Below are 20,604 nucleotides of genomic sequence, written 5' to 3' on the forward strand. Positions count from 1 at the left end.
TCTGAATTCTTTTTGTGGAAGGTTTCCTATCTCCCCTTGGTTTAGTTGTTTTTCTGGGGTTTTATCTTATTCTTTCATCTGTTACATAACCCTCTGCCTTTTCATCTTGTCTATCTTTCTGTGCATGTAGTTTTTGTTCCACAAGACTGCAGGACTGTAGTTTTTCTTGCTTCTGTCTGCCTTCTAATGGATGAGGCTATCTAAGAGGCTTGAGCAAGTTTCCTGGTGGGAGGGACTGGTGGTGGGTAGAGCTGGCTGTTGCTCTGGTGGGCAGAGCTCAGTAAAACTTTAATCCACTTTTCTGCTGATGGGTAGGGCTGGGTTCCCTCCCTGTTGGTTGTTTGGCCTGATGCAACCCAACACTGGAGCCTACCCGGGCTCATTGGCAGGGCTAATGATGGACTCTGGGAGGGCTCACGCCAAGGAGTACTTCCCAGAATTTCTGCTGCCAGTGTCCTTGTCCTCACAGTGAGACACAGTCACCCCCTGACTCTGCAGGGGACCCTCCAACACTAGTAGGTATGTCTGATTCAGTCTGCTATGGGGTCACTGCTCCTTCCCCTGGGTCTGGATGCGCACACTACTTTGTGTGTGCCCTCCAAGAGTGGATTCTTTGTTTCCCCCAGTCCTGTCAAAGTCCTGCAATCAAATCCCACTAGCCTTCAAAGTCTGATTCTCTAGGAATTCCTCCTCCCATTGCCGGACCCCCAGCTTGGGAAGCCAGACATGGGGCTCAGAACCTTCACTCCAGTGGGTGGACTTCTGTGGTATAAGTGTTCTCCAGTTTGTGAGTCACCCATGCAGCAGTTATGGGATTTGATTTTATTGTGATTGCATCCCTCCTACTGTCTCATTGTGGCTTCTCCTTTGTCTTTGGATGTGTGGTATCTTTTTTGGTGAGTTCCAGTGTCCTCCTGTCGATGATTGTTCAGCAGTTAATTGTGATTCCGGTGCTCTCACAAGAGTTAATGAGAGCACGTCCTTCTACTCCACCATCTTGACCCAATCTGAAGAATCAGTTTTGTTAAAATGACCATACTACCGAAGGCAATCTACAGATTCAACACAATCCCTATGAAAATACCAATGGCATTTTTCACAAAACTAGAACAAATAATTTAAAAATTTGTATGGAGACACAAATGACACTAAGTAGCCAAAACAATCTTGAGAAAGAATGGAGCTGGAGGAATCATGCTCCCTGACTTCAGACTATACTGCAAAGTTACAGTAATCAAAACAGTGTGGTACTGGCAGAAAAACAGACACATAGATCAATGGAACAGGATAGTGAGCCCAGAAATAAAACCACAGACTTATGGTCAGTTAACCCACAATAAGGGTGGCAAGAATATACAGTGGAGAAAAGACAATCTCTTCAATAGGTGGTGCTGGGAAAACTGGACAGCTACATGTAAAATAATGAAATTAGAATATTCTCTAACACTATATACAAACATGAACTCAAAACAGATTAAAGATCTAAATGTAAGACCAGATATTATAAAACTCCTAGAGGAAAACATAGGCAGAACATTTTTTTACATAAATCACAGCAATATTTTTTGGATCCGTCTCCTAGATTAATGGAAATAAAAGTAAAAATTATAAAGTGGGAACTAGTTAAACTTAAAAGTTCTTGCACAGCAAAGAAAACCATAGCAGAAGGGAAAGACTGCCTACAGAATGGGAGAAAATGTTTGCTAACGATGTGACTAACAAGGTTTTAATTTCCAAAATATACAAACAGCTCACACAATTCAATATCAAAAAAAAAAAAAATCAAAAAATGAGCAGAAAACCTAAATAGACATTTCTCCAGAGAAAACATACAGATGGCCAATAGACACATGAAAAGATGCTCAACATTGCTAATTATTGGGGAAATGTAAATCAAAACTACAATGAGGTATCACCACACACCTTTCAGAATGGCCATCATCCAAAAGTCTACAATGAATAAATGTTGGAGAGGGTATGGAGAAAAGGGAACCCCCCTACACTGTTGGTGGGAATGTAAATTGGTGCAGCCATTATGCATAACAGTATGGAGGTTACTTTAAAAACTGAAAATAGAGTTACCATGTGATCCAGCAATCCCACTCCTGGGCATATATCTGGAGAAGATGAAAACTGTAATTCAAAAAGATACAGGCACCCCAGTGTTTATAGCAGCACTATTTACAATAGCTAAGACATGGAAGTAACCTAAATGTCCATCAACAGATGAATGGATAAAGAAGGTGTGGCGTATATATATATATATATATATATATATATATATATATATATATATATATGAAATGGATTATTAGCCATAAAAAGAGAAAGAAATAATGCCATTTGCAGCAGCATGGCAGGGCCTAGTGGTTATCATACTAAGTGAAGTAAGTCAGAAAGAGAAAGACAAATATCATATGATATCACTTATATGTGGAATCTAAAAAACGATGCAAATGAACTTATTTACAAAACAGAAATAGACTCACAGACATAGAAGACAAACTTACGGCTACCAAAGGGGAAAGGGGGGAAGGATAAATTAGGAGTTTGGGATTAACAGATACACACTACTATGTATAAAATAAACAACAAGGACCTACTGTATGGCAGAGGGAACTATATTCAATATCTTATAATAACCTATAATGGAAAAAGAATATATATAAAACCGAATCACTTTGCTGTATACCTGAAACTAATATAACATTGTAAATCAGCTATACTTTAATTAAAAATAAGATACCATAGGCTGGGCAGCTTAAACAACAGCAATTTACTTCTCACAATTCTGGAAGCTGGAAAGCCCAAGATCAGGGTGTTGACTGATTCAGCTCCTGGTGAGAACCCTCTTCCTGGCTTGCAAGCAGCTGCTTTCTTGCTATGTCTTTACATGGTGAAGAGAGCAGGCTCTCTGGTGTCTCTTCTTATAAAAGCACTAATTCCATCATGAAGCCCCACCCTCATGATCTCATCTAACCCACCTCAAAGACCCCATTTCCAAATGACATCACATTGGGAATTAGGGTTTCACCATATGAATTTGGAGGGGTTTATAATTCAATCCATAACACGGTGAATGTGGGAAAGATCATTTTTGAAGGATTCTTGGGTTTATTCATGTAACACAAAGTTACTGAGCACCTAAAAAATGCAAGACACTTTTAATTACTGAGAATATAACACTAAACAAAACAAGCAAAACTTCAAACCCTTGTGGAAGTGACATTCCTTCAGTGTGACATATAAGCTATATGTTCACCTTTCCTATAACATTTCTGATATCATTCATAGGGAATTGAATGTTGACTTCTCAGGAAGCATGGTAGTAAACCAAGCATTTCTTTCCACTTTATTAAATCAGAATTTTAATTCCTAGGCGTGCTTGATGGTTCTTCCTTTGAAGTGGCCAGTCTCCCTAATTTATACCTGGTTTCATGAACATTTGTGTATATAGTATTAATATTTAATGTAAGCATTAGATTTATAGTCAGAAAATTTGGGTCAGAAAAAATTTGTAGTCAGAAAACTTGGCTTTCTTGTTTACTTGTGTATGATCGTGGTCAAGTCACTTTAATTTCTATGGCTTTAGTATTCTGTGGTTGAATTTAATTTTAAAATCTGTGGGGTTTAAATTACTGATCTTTACTGTAATACTGTGCTATAGTAAATTCAGAAATGCAAATGTTTGTCGTGCTTTTTTGTAAATATCAAATACATCACTGGGCATGAAAACATTTGTAAAATAATTTTATCCATCTGATCACTGAGTAAAGTGAAAATGTTGCAGGTGGCCACTCCTCTTACCTGTTCTGGTTATGTAATACTACATAACAAATTATCCCAAAAATTAGTGTTGCAAAACAACCAACTCTTATGCTTATAAGTTCTGTGGGTCAAGAATTCAGACATGGTATATCAAAGATGGCTTGTCTCTGCTTTCTTGATGTCTGGGGCTTCAGAGGGAAGACTTGAAGGTTAGGAGCTGGAATCTTTTGTAGATTTGTTGAGTCATATGTCCTGGTGGTTGATGCTAGCTGTTGGCTGGAGGTCAAAGTTTCTCTCTATGCGAGCTTCTCTGCATGAGTTGGTTTGGGCTTATTCATGGAATGGTAGCTGCCTCCTCTAGAACAAACATTCCAGGTAAAGAGGCCATGTGGAAACAGTTACTTTTAAAGATCTAGTTTCAGAAGTCACATAGGATCACTGTTAGCATAATTTGTTGGTTGAAGCAGTCATAAAGAGTCAAGGTCCAAGGAAAAAAGAAATTCCATCTATAATTTGATGGGGAGAAGCAAGACTGTAGAAGAGCATATGGAATCTGCTATTTCGGAAAAATATAATCTACCAGTCAACCCTCTGGCTACAGTGATTCACATCCTTCCCACATACTTGCAAAATACACTAACCTTTCCATCATTACCCTCCCACCAAAGTCTCATCTCACTGTAGTATTGTTACTGAGTCCAAACTCATACTGCTCGCCACACGACAGGCCAATAAATTGAGAGACAAAGTGTTGGGGCAAGGAATAGCATCTTTATTTGGAGAAGATGGTGGACTAGTGTCCTAAAGAACGATCTTACCCAAGTTAGAATTTAGGCTTCTTTTATACTAAAAGGGGAGAGGGTGTGGCTGGATGTTGTAACCTTCTTTGTGCCAGAATCCTTTGTTCTTGCAACTGTCCATGTAGGTCTGGACATAATGTTCCTATAAACCTCCAACAAAACAATTGTTATTTTCTGTTCTGCAACTTTTTATCTCTATGTGAATGGAAGAGTGTTATACCTTTAAAGGTCAAACCTGGGAGGCAGAGCACTGAGATATTTCAGGCTATAGGCAACATTCTTTTACAAAGGTATAGAGCCAGTGTGACTAAGCACAGGAAACAGGCCACAAAGGTTGGAGCTAAAGGAATAGATCCAATATGGAGTCAGGTTTGTTCTTCTCCACTACAGTATCAGGCTCAGGTTGGAGGTCCAGGATCTCATCATCTGAAACAGGTGCAGGGAAGAATGAGGCTCCTTGTGTGCAGCCTCTCAATACAGCTTCTTAGGTACAGTTTCTCTTGATCCAATGACCTGTGATAGATACAGACAGTTATCTTTCCCACACACACCCAACACAGCATGGTGGAACTGGCTTAGGATAACTACTAAAAATGCTTTCATTTAAAAATGAGAAGACAGGAGGCACAAATCTATTACTGGTCCACAGGAATTCTGAAGTTCAGTCAGGCGTATGTTGCCAGTTCTTTGATTGGTTCTCAGGGTAACTGTCTGAGAATGGTTGTCTGTGGCTCTTGGATCTGACCTCTGAATCATTCTTTCATTTCCATAAGAAATGACTGACAATGTTTCCATCAAAACAATTATCTCATAAATGTTATAGATTTCCTATTGATCTTATTGGAGTTAACTCCACCAGACAAAAGTCATAACCACAAATATTGTTGAGCTAAGCCCTTCTCTACTTTAGACTTCTCATTAGGCTGCAAAAGGAAACTGCCCTTAAAATTTTTAGAAATCCTACACTTAGAATCTGTAAGGTATACCCTTAAATCCTGAAACGGACTTTTGTCTATTTGAGATATCACCTTAATTTTTTCTCTTTTTTGAGATCTTAACAAATGGTTCTGAAGTCACACTTCTGGGTTTATCTTTAGATCATGTTTTCTGACAGTACCCTGGATCTGATCTGTGCAACAAAGCCATTTATTAATGTAGCATCATTTACCATCTGGAGAGGGTGGGAATGAGAAACCATTATTTTCAAATCCAGGAAGTCCTAGCTACTTTATATTCACTAGTCCCTTCTGTAGCATTCCTCTATTTTCTTACATTTACTGTAGGTTGCTGTAGCAGCCTATAGTACCAGGTAGCACCTTCAACAGTCTACCTGGAAATCTCATGTTCAATTATCCAGACCATTCAGTACATTTTCTAGGTTCCGTATTATCACAGGAGATAGTGTTCCTAAACTTTCCACCACCACATCACAAGTGTCTTATTTCTTTCAGCTCCCAGTAACACTTTTCTCCTGTTCCTTTAACCTGTCACTTTCAGTCTTCTGGAGGACCATCAAGGTTCACTGACTGACTTTTTAAGACCCTTTAAGTTTTCATAAATAATCTCCTCATTGTTTTGTCAGTTTCTGCCCACCTCCAAGTCCCAAAGTCACCCCCTTGGTTTTAGGTATTTTTGTAATTGCAGTACCCTACTTCCAGGTATGAAAATCTGTTTCAGTTATTTAGTGCTGCAGAACAAATTACTATGAAATTTAGGATATAAAATAACCATTTATTGTGTTCATGGATTCTCTGAGTTCGGAATTTAGACCGGGTGTAGCGGGGATGGCTGGTCTTCCCTCCATGATGTCTGGGCCTCAGTTAAGGCTTGTTGACCCACAGGTATGGTGGTTGATCAAGGCTGTTGACTGGGGTCTCAACTTCTTTCCACATGGGCCTCTCTCCACGTGATCTTTCTGTGTGTGGGTGAATGTGGATCTCTTCACAGCGTGGTGGTTGGTTTCCCAGAGCAAACATTCCAAAAAGAGGGATTCAAGTGGAAGCTGTATTTTTTTTCTTAAGCCCCAGCCCCCAGAAAACAAATTATCACTTCACTGTATTGGTTGGAAAAGTCACAAGCCTTCCCAGGTCCGAGGGGAATGAAAATAGACTACAACTTCCATGTGGAGTTGCAAAGTTCTGGGGGCACACGTGGAACTAAAAATATTACTGTGACTATTTTTAGAAACTACCGTCTTCTGTGCTTTCTTTTATTTACATTATTTAAACATTCCTGGTTTTAAAAAATAAACTAATACATGTATATAGCAAAAATAAAAAGACAAAAAGGCAGTGTGACAATTAAAAGGCTCCTCTGCTTTTTTTCTGATTATAAGTCTGCACTCCTGTTTATTCAATAGTGACTAAATTTAATCTTATTAGCTTTGTGTAATCTTTCAAGAGTATTCAATGCATATACCAACATATTCAAATAAATACTATTACATTCTATTGAGTCTGTAGGTACTTATGTTATAAAATCCTTTCTCATTAATCCATACTGGTAGGATTAGAAATCACAGAACACTCAAACTGTAGGGAGTTTCTCTCTTAGAAGGTTTTATGAATTTTTTTTTCCTCAATCCATTGGCCATAAGTATAGTTTGCTTAAGCTAAACTGTATCTGTATTTCCAACCCCCTGCTGATGATGACAGGAGGTAGAGCATAGGTTCACAGTATGCTAGGATGGTAGAGTGGCCATTGATGAGGAAAACAGTTGGTCCTTGATGGCCAAAAGTAGTTTTTGTTTTGTTTTCTCATGTTTCGTGTTCTTGAGAGTTTGGTGGGGCAGAGAACAAACTCATGTGGGGATTTTTGCTTGTTAAGTATAATAATCTCAGGACCAACATGTAATGACTAGGGAATGAAGGAGGAATGTGTTTTGGGTCTCTGATCAAATCTATGTAGTGGGAAGGACCCTGAGTTGGTATTTTAGAGACTTGGTGTCTGGTCTTGATCTTTTTACTGCAAAACTTTGTGACCTTAATTAAGTCTCTCTTTCTTCTCTACCTCTTGATTTAAAGAAAAAAAATTAACATCAAGAGGTTGGAATTGAACTTTGCTACTCTAAGTGTGGTCCATGAAACAGCAGCACCCACATTGCCTGGGATGACTTCTCTCCAGACCTACAGCATCAGATTCTGCATTTTAACAGAATCCTCTGGTGGTTCACCTTAAACTTTGGAGAGGATTGGACAGAAGACTCTCTAAGGTCCCTTTCTGTTGTAACTTTTAAGGATTAAGAGGATTTAAAAGAAAAAAGTAAGAAACAAAAACAAACCAACTTCAGTGAAAATGCTCTTTTATTCTCTCTGAGAAAAAAGTATGACCTATACTTGTGATACAGATTGTAATGCTCCTTTTGAAAATATAGTCAAAAGATTTTCTTTTTTGTTAGTTCAAAATTATGGAGGCAAAAATGCCAAAGGATACAAAGAGTTCTTCTTGCCTTTAGTCATCTTATAGCTCTGTTGTATCCTTTGTATCCTTATAGCTCTGTTGTATCCAGCTGTATCCTTTTCTGCTTCCCTGGTTCTTGGCATCAGTCAGCTTCTCAAGGTTGCTTTAAAGAATTCTAATGGCAACAAGCTAGGAAAAGGAAAGAGACCTACCAAAGGCCATGCTGCAAGGCAGTGCTGAAAATGCCGGTAATAATTGATGACAACAGTACTCCAGAAAGATCCCCTAAATACGTAAAGGATTTGGTTAAATGAAACCTAGAATAGTAAGTGGTGTTCCAGGTGATTTATTATGTGATTGTATAAACAAGGGGAAGGAAGTTACTTTATTCATATCTTTAAAACATTTATTCCTTAATGTAGCCCATTACCTGAACACAATAGAGGCCTATTACTAATGGATTTATTCTATAGAGGCCTATTACTAATGGATTTATTCTGTCTTTAATCTTTCCAAAAAATATTTATTGGATACTTATTAGATGTCAGGCATTGGGCTATAAAAAAAGAAAAGGAACATTGTTCTTTTATTTTTTGATAGCTTTATTGAGATATAATTCACATACTATGCAATTTACACATTTAAAAAATACAATTCAATGGTTTTAGTATATTTACAAATATATGCAATATAATTTAGATGTTCAATTTTAGAACATCTTCATCACCTCAAAATGAAATCCCGTATCAGTTCGATATCCCCCTCTCCCCAGAATTTGTCCCCTCCCAGCCCTAAGCAATGACTAAACTACTTTCTATCTACATTCTGGACATTTCATATGAGTCATAGAATACGTGGTCTTTGGTGATTGACTTCTTTCACTTCTCATAATGTTTTCAGGGTCCATCCATGTTCTAGTATGTATCAGTGCTTCATTCCTTTTTATGGTCAAAATATTCTATTATTTGGGTATATCACATTTGCTTCTCCGTCAATTGATGGACATTTTTGTTTTTTCTACCTTTTGGCTCCCATGAATAATACTGCTGTAAACATTTGCATACATTAATCATTGATAATTAAGGCAGTGCTTGCTGCCTACCAAGTGCTAATGTGATCTTGAGCAAATCCCTTTACTTCTTTGAACCTTAGTTTTCTCATCTTGTTTCTCAAGTCTTGCTGTATATTAGAATCACCTGGTGAGATTTTAAAATCACACTGATGCTTGTTTTCCACCCTCAGAGGTGCTCATTCAGTTGGTCTGGTATGGGATCCAGGCATTAGTATTTTTCAGATGCTGTCCAGTGCTTTGAATGTGGTGTCAGAGTTGAAAACTCCTGGATCAGGTGATCTTTAAAAACCTTTGCAGAGTAAATGGGAGTCTCTAAGTTGTGAACATTCAATTATTTGGTGAAGCCACATTTTTTAATGTTGTTCTTGAATTACAATATGCTTAGGCAGGGCACAGTATTTCCAACTGGATACCAACACTGTGCTTTCAGTTGCCTCATATCCATCCTTTTCACGAATTTGCCTTATATTTCTGGGCCTTTAAAATCTTAGACTTCTTAATTTATGGTCTTATTTATGATCCTTGGTTCTCAATGTATTCATCTACTATAGGAAAGGTTTAAAATGTTTTCTTTTTTAGTTATTGTTATTGTTCTCTTCTATGAATGGAAGTCATGATCTTACTCATCTGGAAAGACAGAACCGTGATACTGAATTTTGAATACAGTCTGTCATCCTGCGTTGCCCAGTTGCAGCAAGTTGGCTAGAAAATTGCCTCTCACAGCTATTGTGTCTATTGCTGTATCAGCAAAGTAAAGAAAAGGAAATCTGATATAAAACCTTCTGAAAATGCAGAGAGATTTTTTTTTTTAATCTGGAAATTGTAGATAGATGAAAAAAATAGCTTCTTTCTTTTCTTTCCATGTATAATGATGTATTCAGCTGGAGTGGGGTTGATGAGGTCACTAACGGCATTACAAACAGCTTGATCAGGTGGGCTGATTCTTGCAAGGATAATGACTTTGTCGAATTCAAAAAGAGAGAAAAGAATGGGATCCCAGGATTGCTCCTGAAGCCCCCTTCAGTTCAAAGGAGATGGGCTAATGCTCCCCACCAGAGATAAGTGATTTGCTATTGTCCAATCTTCTTGAATGGACGAAGTATAATCTGCAGCTCAGAAGCTCAGAAGTCTGTATGGAGCGGGCATTTTTTTGCTCTTACGTGGGAAAAAATAAAAGAGTAAAACCTATGATGATTGAAGTCACTGATATGTCACTCCAGCAGTCTTGGTCCATTCAGTAATGTGACATGCTTCCCTTCTGCTTAATTTTGATAAAAAAAATTCTATGGCTTTTTATAGAAAACCCTCATTCTTCTTCCTAGCCCAAGTTACTTCTTGTGCTTAGCAAATAAAGCATACCAAACCTTTCACACCGGTGCTGAATAAAGATGAAAAGATATCTTAGTATATGATCCTGAGTTGGCTAATTGCATGACTTTTTAAAAAGCCCCTTCTTGCCACCCGACATGAAGCATTTGTCGAGAGATTTGCAAATGTTCCTCTTCTTCAATACCTCAGATATTAGTAACTCTCGCTACTTCATAAGCATCATTTTTCATTTTGGGGCAGGTTTTGGAATTTCCATGTATCAGTTGTATTCTGGTCTCTAAAACCATAGAAAAAAGTCTAAGCACTCTTCAATATGACAGACCTTTTAAGTATTAGGTAAAACATGAGAACTGTTTTCAAGGTCTTTTTGTTAGAATAAATATCCTTAGGTTCTTTGGCCTAAGGATATCCTTAGGTTCTTTGACCTTTAGTCATTCGCCACATGCTATGATATTGCACCCATCCTCATCCTGGTCACTCTAAAAAGCTGAGCTCTAGTTTCTCCATAGACCCTGTGTGAAGTATATTTGTGGAATTTAGGACTGTCTTCAACATGTTGCCTGAAGACCAAAAGTGGAATGAGATTTTCATCTACTTGTTTCTGGACACTATTGTTTATTGCCCGCTTAAATCTTTCCTGAAGGAGGGCAGGGAATGAATAAATGGCTGTTGTTCTATTTAACATAGCCTTAGATTGCATTAGCTTTTTTTCTTGGCAGCCTCATTTTTCCTGTTCAGTGAATTCAATCTCCGTGGCTGGTTAACTCTGTCGCTTGAGAGTGTGATTCAAATGAAGCCAGGCTGAGTACCAAGCCATTCCACAGTCATAGTCCACAGCCCTCTTCCCTGCCAGTCAGCAGCCTATAGATCCTTGGTTATAAGAGAAATTGAGACATGCTTTGTTCATCCCATCCCACAAATGGCAATCTTGAGGCCATAGAAAAAATAAGCTGGTTTTAGCTGTTTGGGGTAATAGTTCTGGATCTGCTCAGAATGGCTGGGTGACTTTGGATAAGTGTTCTAACAGGGCTTCTGGAAGTCATTGTAAAGATTAAAATAACACAGAATACTCTCCTTACCCATATCAATGTTCAGTAGTAAGCATCCTATTTTGTTAGGAAGGTGAGCACATTACTACATTTTTGGACCGATCGAACTGCCAAACCTTTTGAACATTGTTTAAGTGTTTAGATTTCAACCGTTCTTTTCTTTTTCTTCTCCATGGAATTTTTTGAGGATGGAAAGTCACTTTCTTTAACTGTCATATAACTTTTAGACATGCATTTCAGTCCACACTGTATTGTAAGCACACAGAGGAGTTTTATTACTGATTGAATTCTGTAATTTTTAGTAATAGACGTGGGGATGGCTGGAGTTTAAAAAACAAAGATTGTAATTGTGAAATCATGTTTTAAACTAGGGGATAATGATCTCAGCTCTTAGGATATTAAGCTGTTCTCGCCATCCAGCATTGTGCCAAGAGGCCCTCAGGTGTGCTCAAACCCATAACAACATTGTTAAGCCCGTGACCTTGTCTTTGATTCCCTCACCTTTCACCTGTCATATCTGGGCAAGTATGCACATGTGGTTGCTGGCTGCTCAGCCTCTGGATCCCAGGTCAGCGTCGCAAATACTCACTATGCATGTCTCCACTCACCTTCCCACCGGTGGTATACCTCCTCCATTGACTGTAGCATTCCTTCTTGTCAAGCCCATGTACAATCAAAAACATTTCTCCATTTAACATTACAGACGGTTACTGCTGGTTGGTAGTTGGCATGGGGATGAAATATCCTCATTTTAGCATAACACTCTAGGGCTAGACCACCGGAGTTCAAATTCAAGCTCTGCCTTTTCCTCAGTATAATATTTATAATATCATGTATATTTTCCTCAGCATAATTTGTCTGTGTCTCAGTTTCGTCATCCATAATATGGAGATAATAATAGTACCTACTCCATAGAGTTCTTGTCAGGATTAAATGAGATAATGTGAAGATGTTGGAGCGGTGTCCACACATAGTTAGTTCTCAATAAATGGCAGTTGTCAAGGGAAATCAATGGCCCTTTCCTTTATGCAGTATCACCTTCAGATATACAATTAAAAACTTATTTAATAACTCGAGCTGGATGTGGACATTAAGAGTGATATATTTGATAATTACAGATGTTCAAGTGTGTGTTTGTATGTTTGTGTTATACTTGATTCCTCTGTGCATTTGAGGAGATGGATCAAGATGGAGAGTGATCTACATTTTTATAACTTTCTATTTTAGTTCGTATTTGAATTAGACCCTTTGGTAAACATGTCACTAAAATATTCTTTCCAAAACGGGCACCGATCTGGCTAATGATAGTAGTCAGCCATTAACCTGAATTTCTTCCCTCTCCAATTCTGTTTACAGAAGTACAGAAAAATTACCAGCTGCTTGAGGAAGCAGGAGTCAGTCTTGCTGACCTTTCTGTTGGCATTTGGTTAGGTCTTACTGTTGTTCTGATAGATGGTTGGTCAGACAGCCTGTGACACTATGACTGTCTTTAGAGTGTTCGTGTGCCCCATTTCTGCACTTGTTGCAGATAGCTTTGCTGAGGTTCTGTTGCTACTCTTGTGGATATATGAAGTGTGGAAAGTGTGTGTGTGTGTGTGTGTGTGTGTGTGTGTGTGGTGAGATTCGGGGGAGTGTATTTATGTGTGTCCATGGACACAGGAGTTGTACGTATTGAGGAATATGAGGAGATTGTATACATATGGGGTGTGTGTGGAGAAAATACATAACTACGTGTCTCTGTGTTTGCACACGTGCACCTCTGACAGTATAAAGAACAGCCACTCCTCAAGTTGATATTTTCTTTAACCAGCCTAGTCAACGTTCTCCCATATTTTTTTCTCCCATTGCCTCCCCTTTTTCTGGTTCCTCTCCATCACTTTTCCTTCCTCATCTCTGTAAGTTGTACCCTCTCAGGTGGTACCACCGCTTAGTAATCTGTACTGTGCCCTCTATCTCTTAGACCTGAGAGCGTCCTCAGCTTGTAGAGGGCTTCACGGGATGGACCTACCTAGTTTCTCAACGGTTCTATGCAAGGTAGCTCATGTTTACCCAGGGCACATATCACTTCAGGCTTTCTTGGGTAAGACATGCCTGAAACCTTGAATTTCAACTCTCCTCTGCTGCTCCTTGACAAAGTATTTCCTCTCTGCTAGTTCCAGCTAGGCAGATCAGCTATTTGAATTACACCCCATTTAACGGTGAGGAATTTCAGGCCAGTAAATTATAGAATCAGATTTAGAACCTGCTGCTCTTTTCACAAAGTCATTTTTATGGAGGGTTGGGGAGGAAGGAGTGTTCAGATCAGACATGTGGAGGGTTCTATCAATAAAACACTTACAGAATATTATTTTACATTCTAGCCCTTTCCTAACCCCTGACATTGTTGAATCTTTACCCATCACAGGCCTTAGTAGGGAATCTGTTGATGGATTGATTCTTTTCTCAGGGCTTGAGTGAGATGTGTATCCTTTCCTTTTTCAGTAGTATTCCTTGGACAATTAAGTTCTGGGTGAAGGCGTTTTCTTTGCTTCATACTTGGCACTGATGTTTATAACCTGCCCTGGCAAAATTAATAGTAATATTAATAATTGTGGCAGGTCATGAACAAAATCTGTCAATATCACTAAATATTCATGCTTTCTGCACCCCTTATGTTCTGTTTACAGTTCTACTAATTGAGCATCTCAGAGCTCAGCTAGAGAAATAACAACTGAGTTTATTAATGATAATAATTATGGATATTAAATTATACTTGGTACCATTTACATAATGCAAATGAGGGAATTAATTACAAACCTAGAGAGGGGAGAATGTTCTGGCTTGTCATTGAACTCTAAGCCTACAACATTCACAGTAGGAAAGCTTTTTTCTTTTTTCTGGCAATGACATTGACCTCCAGGTATCTGTAGAAGGAGGAATACTTGGGAATCTAGAGGATACAAGCTTAAATATGTCTGCTTTTCATCTGACTCATGGGGTGACTTAAGGTTAAAGCTAGTAGCCGACAGATATAAAGCCATTTGAATTCCACATTTTTTCCCCTATATATGGTATCATTTAAGATTTATAACCCCCTGAGGAAAGAAAAGTCAGATTTTACTGTTGAGGGAGTGAAGTTACACAAGCTAATGGGATACCTTTGAAAATGTCATCTCAGCTCACAAACAGTCCCGCTGAAACAGAAATGCATCCACCTTCTATTGGGCCATGGAAGTGGGCCTCAGGCATGTTACCTAAAATTGATGTATACTCTACACATGCTTTTTGGGCCTGGGGAAGACACCTGACACTAGCTACGCCAATCAGACCTTTGGCTGGGAATTGGACATAGAAATAAGAATTGAGAATCAGTCGTTCCTTGTGGTTAGACCTATACCATACAAACTTGGGTTATTCCACCAGGCAAGCTAGATGGCAAAAAAAGTAATTGACAGGGATGAGAAAGAAGCAGATTCACAGAAGGAAGCAGTAATGAAAGAGGAAATAAACTCTTTTCCTAGGCATGCAGTGCTGTTGTAGCTTCCTTATCCAGTACTTCTGAGATTTTGTGTTCCTGCCTTTGACTTCTGTGAAATGCCTGTGGATCCTTGAAATAAACTGCTTGTTTTATTGTCTTTGCTTAAGGTAGCTTTAGTATTTGCTTATTATTAATAGTCTCAATTAAGACAAATAGTTTGCCTAAGTCACAAAGCTAACGAGTAGTGCCGAGTGAGAGAGAATTCACGTTTCTTTACCACATCTCTGCAGTTTTTCCCATAGCCCTGTAGCTGTTTCTTATATTCCCGAGTCCTCATCCACTATTCAGGATCCATCCAGCCCTGTCATGAGGGTGGAGCCCACCCCGGGGTTCTCAGATCTCAGAGTTGGGGATGGGACCATTCGGCTTTGCTTCTAGCATATACAGATGTACTCTGTCAGGATGCTCCTTGATTCATTAAAACGCTACAAGAAGGACATGCAGCCAGCTGCCATTCTCCTTTTGCTCATCATCTTTCCTGGTGTCAGTAGCACCTCGTTGCAGTTGGCAACGTTGTTGACGTGAGTGACATTAGCCGGAGCACAAATCAGGTAGCATCTGCTGAGGAGTGAGAGAAAAAAAAAAAACACATTTATAAAAGGGAAAACAGAATCAGGGTGACATCCAGGTTGTCTTTTTGATAGTCTCTGCTTTTGGGTTTGTATTTGGGATAGATGGCTCCATTTTCTGGTGTTCCAATTTAACTGTTTCAAAGGTTGTCTGTTAGCTTTATCTCAGAGGAAACTCATAACGTTGAACAGCTATCATAGAACACGGGTTATAACTAGGATAACCGTGTGGTCCAGTTTGTCCAGGATGATCTCAATTTATCACTATTTTCCTAGAATAATTTTTAGTAGGACCTCTTTCCCTCTCAAACGTGCCCTGATTTGGTTGACACATTATTTGGTCACCCTAGTGATAGCTCACTGATCACATATGAGGACCCATCCATCACTGATATTTACTGAGCATCTACTATGAATGATCAAAGGTGGTGTGAGGGGTGTGTATAAGTGTAAATGTAAGCAGCTCATAATCTCTGCCCTTAATGAACTTCCTTCCAGTTTAGGGAAGGAAAGAATACAGCAAAATAGAACTGTAACTCCAGGGGACAAAAATCTTCCTATAGATAGGACTGGACAATGCAAGCCAACTGATTCTTTGTTTATTTTTCTTGTTGGAGGCATTGTATGCAAGGACAGAGAGTCTGGAGACAGCTTGGGTTCACATTCCAACTCTGCCATTTGCTAGCTGTGTGACAAGGAGAAAAGCGACTCATCTGCCCAAGCCTCTAGTTTCTCAATTACATGTGTGGATGGTAACAGTGTGTTACTTGTACTGTGAGGATTGTGTTATGTGTGGAAGGTGATTATCATAGTGCCTAGTGGAAACTAAGAACTCTGTAAATCAGAGTTGAGATAGGATTCGTAGCAGCATGTCCTTATTGAGTTAAAAATCTTTGGAATCAGACCTTGTCTCTACCATTCAAACTCTGTGACATATTAGGTAGGGCTATTCATAGAATCCCAGCACTGTAAGGCCCTGTACTGTTATCCAGCCCCATCCCTACCATTCAGCAGTGAATGGTTGGTAGGTAAACAACATTCCTTAGAATCATTCATCACATTTCTTCTCTACATTTTCAAATAGAGTTGTGACAGCAAGGCAAACTGTGTGCTGTGGGCTTAGGAGAACAGATGGTGTCAGAAAAATCTAGCATGTGATGGAAAAACATGGTATGTTCCCATCCAGCAGAGGAAAGGGCAGGAACAGTGTGTACTGAATAATTCCTCCTTCTGAGTGGTGAAGGTGGGAAGTAAAAGGAGATAATGAGTTATCAACAGCACAGTCCTTCATGGAAAAGGTCTAGAATGCTGCTTCTCTAGAATTTCTGCCCTGAACCTAGAAAGGTATTAAATTTTCTTAAAGGCTGTTTGAACACATGTTTCTTAGAAATGCACTAGGAACTCTTTCCATGAGTTGATTGAAAAGTTTGGGACATCTTTGGACCTTGCCCAAAGAATATGGGCTCCTTAAAAAAAAAACCCTCAGATATAAAGCTAAACTTATTTAAATTACTGTTATTCACTATGATTATTTAAATTAATGACTGACTTTACTGAGCCCTATATGTCAGATCTGAGCTAAAAGCTCTACTATGCATTGTCTTATTAAATGTCTATGACTGCATTCTGACATAAGTGCTATAATAATTCCTATTTTGCTTATAAGGAAACTGGTTCAGAGAGGCCCAAGGGTCTAAACAACCACTAGGAGGAAAGGCCTTTTACCTAGGCCAGTCTGTGTCCAAATTTTATGCTCTTGATTACGATGCTGTATGCTATGATGAACTTGCCCTAAAAATAATACATTATAGAACTAGCTAAGCAAGATCTTTGATGATCATGATGTTAAAGGATGGAATAATACTGAATGGAAGAAGAAGAATTAAAATACTGAGAGCTAGAAAGGTATTTCTGGTTTGACTGAATTTTCCTCCTGTTCCCAATCTAAATTACATGGGGCTCTGGCCTTACAGTTGGGTAGCTAGTCTTGTTTCACAGGGAAGATCTTTTAGTTTTACTCTGGAAAGCATTCCAAGATTTTAGCAATAGGCAAGTGCCAGAAAGTGCCAGAAAGTTCTTCCTGATTTTGAATCTAAGGTGGTGTTATTTAGTCTAACTGGACGATATGGGTAGGTATTGGAATATAAGTTATTTTTGCTATATTGGGTAATACGGTGATTCCTCATTTTTTCTCTTTTAATCCTTTAGTTCTATTAATATTTATGATATGGATTCTCTATGCCAGGCTCTTTGCAAACACAAGGCAAGAAAAGGAGACACAATGCCTATTCTTATTAAGTTTATCATCTTGCTTTGTCCTAGGGAAACAAAAAAAGATTATGAAATCCTGCTACATTCAATAGTAGGGTATAGTAATTGTATTTTGCTATTCGTTTATATTTAAAGTTACTTGCTTGCATATGTTTCTAAATGCATCCACAAGCTGTCTCCTAATAAAGCCATGGAGACATAAGCAATGTAGTGTTTAATGGCTAATTGCCTTGATGCAGAAAGGTAAGAGGGTCACAGCTTTGCTGAGTAACCCAGAATAAGTTGTTACATTTCTCCAAGCTTATTTAGTAATTTAGAAAATGACCCTCTGCCCTCCTTTCTCTTCAGGCGAGCCAGAAATATTAAATCATTTTCCACCTGAAGATGCATCTGTCCCAGAGTTGAACAAGTGCCTAGAGCCAGAGGACTCTCAAGATCTGGTTTTGAAGAAGCAGCTTTTTCTCCTTTTCCCTGTCTACTTTTGGGTGAGTCACTTCATCTTCCATTAAGTGGGAATGCCGTTCCATGTGCTGCCTACCTTGATGATGGCCCAATGTTAGGATCCAGTGAGATGGATTTGAAAGTGCTCTGTGGATTCAAGGCTTTCTAGTTCAGTGGAACTTCAATCTGACAGCTTAGTTGGTAGGCATGAAATAATTTCAAATGGTGTGGTTGTATACTTTGCAATATTAGGTGGTTTCTTTGTGAAAAGAGACAAGAAGATGGCGATGTGAATTGTTCTCTGAATTCAGATATCACCGCAACAAAATGCCTTCTGTAATACAATTTCTGGTGAGTAACCAAGTTGAAATGCCTGCATCGTCATCTATCAATGCATGAAACAGTCTATTCAATACAATGAGTTGGTCCTCAAACTTCTGTTTCTCTTCCCTGTTTATGAGACATGTCCATAGCTCCTGACACCAAGTCCCAAAATCTGCCTCCACATTACAGAGTATGCTCAGAAGGGAGCTGTTTCCTTGTCAACAATGAGCATTAGTACAGCGGTTGGACTGGAAGGAAAAGCCTTTGTCTATTAGGAAGCCTGAAGAGCTTGGTTGCTAGGCAACCCAGTCTTTAGGCAGCAAATAGTGTATACCAGGAGGGAATCCAGGGGGGTGGGCCTGGGAAATAGGGAGAAGCAATTCCATACTTAGAGTCAGCTGAGGCAGGAAAAGAAAAAGCACTGCTTACTACCCAGGTAAAGAAGAGGTGCACACACTGAATTAAGTTGTGCATTTTAGCCTCAAGTGTGTTAGGTGCCAACACTCACAGGTTACTGTTATCTGGAAAACCGTGTGACCTTGAGTAGGTGACTTTCTCCAGCTTCAGGTTGTGTGGCCAAAGCAGAAAGCCAAGGAGCCAAGTATCACTAACTTCTCCTCATCTCTACCAATACAGCCACCACATGAACATATACCTCCTTAAATCAGAGAAACGCGATTCTAATCTTTTATATACTGCATTTGCATGAAACGATGGATAGAAGAGCCTACATTACTAAAAACCCTGAAGTAAATGCTCTTTGGAGTTCCTGAAGCTTAAGGTTCTAACTAAAATGACTATTTCCCATGCCTAAACACAGCTAAATATTTACACAGGGCAGAATATGCCAAGATGCAGATATGGGGGAAGTTATCTTTCATGCAGCCAAGCTCTTATTGTTCCTCTCTCCCCAAATATATTCCTCACCCAGCTGCCAGCAGATTCGAAAGATGCAAAGTTAGGTACTTTGGGGGAAGTTAAGGCATAAACTACTCCTGAGCCACTTGGGCAGTCTGACATATCAAGTAAACATTCACTGATTCTCGACTGAAGCCTGACAGTTTGTTTGAACACAAAGGAATGAGGCACCTTCCAGTGAGATTTGCTATGAAAGCCATCCAGGGTTGAGAACTGGCCTGAGGTTGGCACATGTAGGCCCATGAGGGTTGAGTCATTACAGAGAGAAGGCATTAGATGGTAAGATTTGCAGATAGACATTTGAAGCAGGATTTCTTCACTTATTTTAGCTGTTAACCTTGGACATGTTACCTAAGTTCTCTGATGCACAGCTTATGCACCAGTACAGTGGGGACAAGAATGATATTTGCCTCTAAGAGATGCTATGAAGTTTAAATGAAATAATGCATGGAAATCATTTAGCAGAGGGCTTGACATATTGTAGACAATGAATAGACTGGTGAGCTGGTCCATGGAGGTACTTGGGTTAGGGTCACAGAGTAAAACTGGGCAATATTACAGTTTGGAAGTAAAAACAAACTTCACACCTCGGGCAGGATATTGGCATGGAAAGTCCTGTAGTAGGAGTTGGGAGACTAGGCATCTGCGAGGGTCTAGGTCACCACCAGGCAATTAGAGCCCCAATGTGGAATTATGACAGCTCAGAGCTGGCACCAGAAGGGCAGGCATATGCCCAAGACCACCTTCCGAAGCACCATAGAGCTCTACTCCAGACAGAGTTTAGGAAGACAGCTCCAAATCCAGATGCTTCCAGTCTGAAATCTTTTATTTGCAGATAACACTTATCTTTGAGTACTTTCTGAGCCTTTTGTATTCTTGGATTTGGGACTCTTACTCTATGACTGGTCTACTTTGCAGATTCTTTCTTATTGTATAGGCCTTGCTTTACACAATGTATGTCCTTTTTCCCCGTGGGCTACCACTTTCTCACCAGTAACAAGAAAGATTGCCGTAAATGATCTTTGAATTTGCTCTACCTCACCTTTTATACGTTTCCTATTTTTTCTCTTAAGAGTCTTGGAGCTTGTTACTCATTCACCAGATACGTTTTTTTGAGTGTCTGCTAGGTGCCAGGTGTTGTCATAGG

At 39.2% G+C, this 20,604-nt stretch overlaps 1 protein-coding gene across 1 annotated transcript in view; it reads left to right on the forward strand.

The window, feature by feature from the left end:
• The window catches only part of G3BP1 (G3BP stress granule assembly factor 1), a 1,009,408-nt gene that overhangs the window by 896,919 nt on the left and 91,885 nt on the right, over positions 1 to 20,604 (forward strand). Inside the window, exon 23 of the transcript XR_013827805.1 lies at positions 18,123 to 18,259. The gene's annotated coding sequence lies outside the window, so the exon portion shown is untranslated. The remainder of the gene's footprint in view (positions 1 to 18,122; positions 18,260 to 20,604) is intronic.

The sequence above is a fragment of the Stenella coeruleoalba genome (assembly GCF_951394435.1).
Source record: "Stenella coeruleoalba genome assembly, chromosome: 3".
Lineage (NCBI taxonomy): Eukaryota > Metazoa > Chordata > Mammalia > Artiodactyla > Delphinidae > Stenella > Stenella coeruleoalba.